Here is a 6,181-nt window from a genome sequence, read left to right as displayed (position 1 = left end):
GAAATATATTTATACATGACTTATTTTTCAACACAATTTTTTTTGTTTTGTTTTTTTAACCTCAAAAAATAATGAATCAAAATCAATGTCATCAATTATTGGCCATAAGGCTCCAATTATGTTACCTCAAATATCACACTTTGAAATTTTGGGGGGGAAATATTTCATATTCTGTGTTTGGAATTTGAAAACAAAGGTTTTCTTTGACAAAAAAGGGTATAAAAAACACTTATAATCAAAAATTCAAGAGTTGAAAGTAAAAAAATACATTATGATATATGACCTATTTTTTAACACTGTTATGAGTGGGCCCTTTTTAGAATTTTAGTGCAATGTTTTGTTTTAAACTTGTCATTGCCCTCCCAAAAAAGAATCAATATTAATGTTATCATTGTGACCTATTCAAGGCTCCAATTATATCAAATATTGTACTCTGAAATGTTTTTTGAGGGAAATATTGCATATTTGGTGTTTTTGCTATTCAAAACCAAAAGGTTTTCTTTGACAAAAAGGGCATACCACTTAAAAATAATAAAAATTTATAATCTGATATTGATCTAGAGATTATATATATATATATATATATATATATATATATATATATATATATATATATATATATATATATATATATGTCTTAATAAGGTTATCCAAAAAATAGTGCTCGATACCGTAGTAGAGCGCAATATATGTATGTGTGGGAAAAAATCACAAGACTATTTCATCTCTACAGGCCTGTTTCATGAGGGGGGGTACCCTCAATCATCAGGAGATTTTTTTCATTTTTCTCCTGATGATTGAGGGTACCCCCCTCATGAAACAGGCCTGTAGAGATGAAATAGTCTTGTGATTTTTTTCCCCACACATACATATATATATATATATATATATATATATATATATATATATATATATATACACAATATAACACAATAAAAAATTAAGTTAAAAATAAATAAATAAAATTAAAAAAAAAAAAAAAAATTAAAAAATTAAAATATATATGTATGTAATTTATAATACAAATAAGTAAAAATGTTTTAAAATAATATATATATATATATATATATAAATGTATATATATTTTTTAACTTATTTTTTATTGTATTTATTTTTTGCTTAACACATTTATAAGTGGGTGCCTTTTTGGATCGCTGAGACCTTTTAGTGTGATTTTTAAACTTATCATTGCTCAAAAAATAATAATGAATCAAAATCGATTTTACTACTATTGTTTATCTATTTAAGGCTTCTATTGTACTAAATATTCTACTTTGAAATATTTTTTGAGGGGAATGTATATATATATATATATATATATATATATATATATATATATAGTGTGTGTGTGTGTGTGTGTGTGTGACTTTTGAACCTGTCATTTAAAAAAATATATATATAATGAATCAATATTATTAATATTAATATATTATATAATATTAATTATATTATCAAATATTGAAATATTTAAAGGGTCCAATTACTTCACCTCAAATATTCTACTTTGCCATTTTTGAGAGGGTAATATTGCATATTTTGTGTCTATTTGTTTTTGCAATAAAAAGCAGAGTTGTTTTTTTTGGAGAAATAAAAAGCGCATAAAACATAAAAAAACGGATGGATCTGAAGATAGTCTGATTTAAGCGTTATTGTTTGTAATATGACTTACTTTTAAAACCTTTATGACTGAGACCGTTTCGACATGAGCTGCAATTTTTGAATGAAAGAAACTGCTGTTCTACATGTGTCCACTGGGTGTCGCAATAGCAATCCCAGTATAACTCGCATCGCACTGTTTAAAGATGACGTGTCAGCTGACTTCTAGCTCCCTCCTGATTGGCTGCCGCTACTCCAATCAGCGCAGGTGCAAACAATCAGCTACTTCTCCTGTGGCTGGCGGCAAATGGCGGCAGTATCGACGCACAATACCTTCTTTTATTGTAAATGATCCACTCAACGGGTAAAATAATGAAACGGTAAGATTTGAAGACTTAAGTCAACTTGACCTTCATGTTTTTAGTTAGAGTTTCATGTAGCGCTCGCAATTTGTTGACGGCACAATGTGCGCACTGAACTTCTTTGTAAAAATGTGTGTTTCTACATTTGTTGTGTTTGTTCTAGTTTATTTTATGCTTAAACCTACCATGCTCACATTGGTTAAATGTCTAGTTATTTTACCTTTAATTCGGCTATAGTTTCATTTTGATAATTGTTTTGTTTATAGCATAATTGTAATATTTGAATGATGACAAACGAATGTGTTGTAGCAGTTGCGGATGTCACCTGTTTGAGAAACACCTCTTTAATGAACTGTCAACATGAAAATGCTAAACATGAAATGCTTGTCATAAGTGACATACCGGTATTTTTATTTTTATAATATAATTATATGTAATGAAATTATTCAAGTATAAAATTAGAGGTAATCAAACCTTCTTGCTACGTGAAACCATATTTACTATATGAGTATAACAAACAAGTATTATATATTTAACGTACACTGTACATAAACGTTATTTATGTTATTATATTGCAGGAACATATGTAACCACACGGTGGCGGTGTGGCACTGCTGGTCCTTTTAAAATATTGGGGGGGAAAAAAACAACTTCCAAGGATCTGAATTGTTCAATGATTGAGCATACAAATATCTGAGAAAGTTGTACAACTTTATTGTAAAGACAAATAACTTATTAACTAAACATGTTTCATTCCATTAATCGTGGATGAATAATAGCGTGTTGATTGACTGTCGCAGGACCTGTTTTTATTATTGGGGGCCACGTCACAGTTACTGTATGTCTGCCCTCAGAGGCCTTCGGTTTTATAGCGTACAATCAAAAACAACTTATAGTAAATATGATTATATAACATAGTAATATATAAATGTATATAATTTACATTGGCAACTGTTTTTAATCAGGATATTTTTGGGCAGGTTGATAACTTAATCTGAAATGGTAAGTCAAGGTGATGAGCAGATATTTAAGTATTTATTTTTAATATAATCATTAAAATGCTCCCAACATTTTGTTGCATGATCTGATTTTACCTCCAAAACATGCACCTGGGGATAGGTTGATTGGCAACACTAAATTGGCCCTAGTGTGTGAATGTGAGTGTGAATGTTGTCTGTCTATCTGTGTTGGCCCTGCGATGAGGTGGCGACTTGTCCAGGGTGTACCCCGCCTTCCGCCCGATTGTAGCTGAGATAGGTTCCAGCGCCCCCCGCGACCCCGAAGGGATTAAGCGGTGGTAAATGGATGGATGGATGGATGGATCTGATTTTATTCAACTGTAGAACGGTGGGTATCAAACTCCTTTTAATTGAGGGCCACATTAAAATTAGGGCTGCTTTCAGAGGGCCACTCTAAATGATGAGGCGGACCACATTAGATAAAGTGACAGACCACATTAAATGAAGTAGTGGACCACGTTAAATGACGTGGCGGACCACGTTAAATTATGTGGCGGACCACGTTAAATGAAGTGGCGTAACACGTTAAATGAAGTGGCGTAACACGTTAAATGAAGTGGCGTAACACGTTAAATGAAGTGGCAGACCACATTAAATGATTTGGCAGACCACGTTAAATGAAGTGGTGGACCACATTAACTTAACTGGCGGACCACGATAAATGAAGTGGCAGACCACATTAAAAGAAGTGGCGGACCACGTCAAATCGTTTGTCAGACCACATTAAATGAAGTGGCAGACCACATTAAATGAAGTAGTGGACCACGTTAAATGACGTGGCGGACCACATTAAATGAAGTGGCGGACCATGTTAAATGGTTTAGCAGAACACAAGATGATTTGGGGAACCACACTGAATCATGTGGTGGACCACATACAAATGATGTGGCAGACCATATAGAATGACTGTCAGGCCACACTGAATAACTTGGCAGGCCATATAAAATAAATTGACTGAACCACGTTAAATGATGTGTAGGGCCACAGTAATTGATGTGGCTGGAACACAGAATAATGTGACAGGCCATATCAAATGATTTGTAGGGCCACATTAATTGATGTGGCTAGATCACACAAAACAATGTGATGGACGACATAAAATGATGTGGAGGCCAACATTAATTCAAGTGCCTGAAACAAGTAAAATAATGTGATGGACCACATTAAATGATGTTGAGGGCCATTTAAAATGATGTGGCAGGTCTGAATAAATAATGTCGTGGGCCACTTTAAATGTGTGTGTGTCTGCCACTTGTGTGAAAGAGCCTAAGGATCCCCTGAAGAAGAATTGTCCACAGCAAATATTTGCTCTCCTAATATTTCTAAGTTTGTAGAAGAAAATCACAACTGCAGTTTTTGTATAAATATTGTTTATTGGAGCGTCACTCTGAGTTCCGTGTGTATAAATATAAAGTTGCAGAGAGAAAAGCATTAAATACAAGCTCTTATTTACACGTTATATTAAATGTACAAAGACGCTTCTCTTCTTGCCAGAGACGTTAACGAGGAATAAAAGTTGTTAGTTTTCTTCAACATGGAGGAATGTCGTGGACCAGCAACTCAAACATGTTCAGTTCAGTAATATTCAGCTTGAATATGAAACTTTAACATGTTCAGTTCATTAATATTTAGCTTGAATATGAAACTCAAACATGTTCAATTCATTAATACTCAGCTTAAATATGAAACTTAAACATTTTCAATTCATTAATATTCACTGAATATTAATTAATTTAACATGTTTAAGTTTAATATTTAAGCTGAATATTATTCCGCTTAAATATGAAACTTAAACATGTTCAGTTAATTAATATTCAGCTTGAATATGAAACTTAAACATGTTCAATTCATTAATATTTAGCTTAAATATGAAACTTAAACATTTTCAATTCATTAATATTCACTGAATATTAATTAATTGAACATGTTTAAGTTTCATATTTAAGATGAATATTATTCAGCTTAAATATGAAACTTAAACATGTTCAATTAATTAATATTCAGCTTAAATATGAAACTTAAACATGTTCAGTCAATTAATATTCAGCTTAAATATGAAACTTGAACAGTTTCAGTCAATTAATATTCAGCTTAAATATGAAACTTAAACATGTTTAGTAAGTTAATATTCAGCTTAAATATTAAACTTAAACATGTTCAGTCAATTAATATTCAGCTTAAATATGAAACTCAAACATGTTCAATTAATTAATATGAAACTTAAACATGTTCAGTTAATTAATATTCAGCCTAAATATGAAACTTAAAAATGTTCAGTCAGTTAATATTCAGCTTAAATATGAAACTTAAAACATGTTCAGTCAGTTAATATTCAGCTTAAATATAAAACTTAAACATGTTCAGTCAATAAATATGAAACTTAAACACGTTTAGTCAGTTAAAATTCTGCTTAAATATTAAACTTAAACATGTTCAGTCAGTTAATATTCAGCTTAAATATGAAACTTAAACATGTTCAATTAATTAATATTCAGCTTAAATATGAAACTTAAACATGTTCAATTAATTAATATTCAGCTTAAATAAACTTAAACATGTTCAGTCTGTTAATATTCAGCTTGAATATGAAACTTAAACATGTTCAATTCATTAATATTCAGCTTAAATATGAAACTTAAACATTTTCAATTCATTAATATTCACTGAATATTAATTAATTTAACATGTTTAAGTTTCATATTTAAGCTGAATATTATTCAGCTTAAATATGAAACTTAAACATGTTCAGTTAATTAATATTCAGCTTAAATATGAAACTTTAACATGTTCAATTCATTAATATTCAGCTTAAATATGAAACTCAAACATGTTCAATTAATTAATATTCAGCTTAAATATGAAACTTAAACATGTTCAGTCAATTAATATTCATCTTAAATATGAAACTTAAACATGTTGAGTTAATTAATATTCAGCTTAAATATGAAACTTAAACATGTTCAGTCAATTAATATTAATCTTAAATATGAAACTTGAACATGTTGAGTTAATTAATATTCAGCTTAAATATCAAACTTAAACATGTTCAATTAATTTTCAGCTTAAATATGAAACTTAAACATGTTCAGTCAGTTAATATTCAGCTTAAATATAAAACTCAAACATGTTCAGTCAATAAATATGAAAGTTAAACACGTTTAGTCAGTTAAAATTCAGCTTAAATATTAAACTTAAACATGTTCA

The sequence above is a fragment of the Nerophis lumbriciformis genome, linkage group LG29 (assembly GCF_033978685.3).
Source record: "Nerophis lumbriciformis linkage group LG29, RoL_Nlum_v2.1, whole genome shotgun sequence".
In the NCBI taxonomy this organism is placed as follows: Eukaryota; Metazoa; Chordata; class Actinopteri; order Syngnathiformes; family Syngnathidae; genus Nerophis; species Nerophis lumbriciformis.
This window is presented reverse-complemented; position numbering follows the sequence as displayed.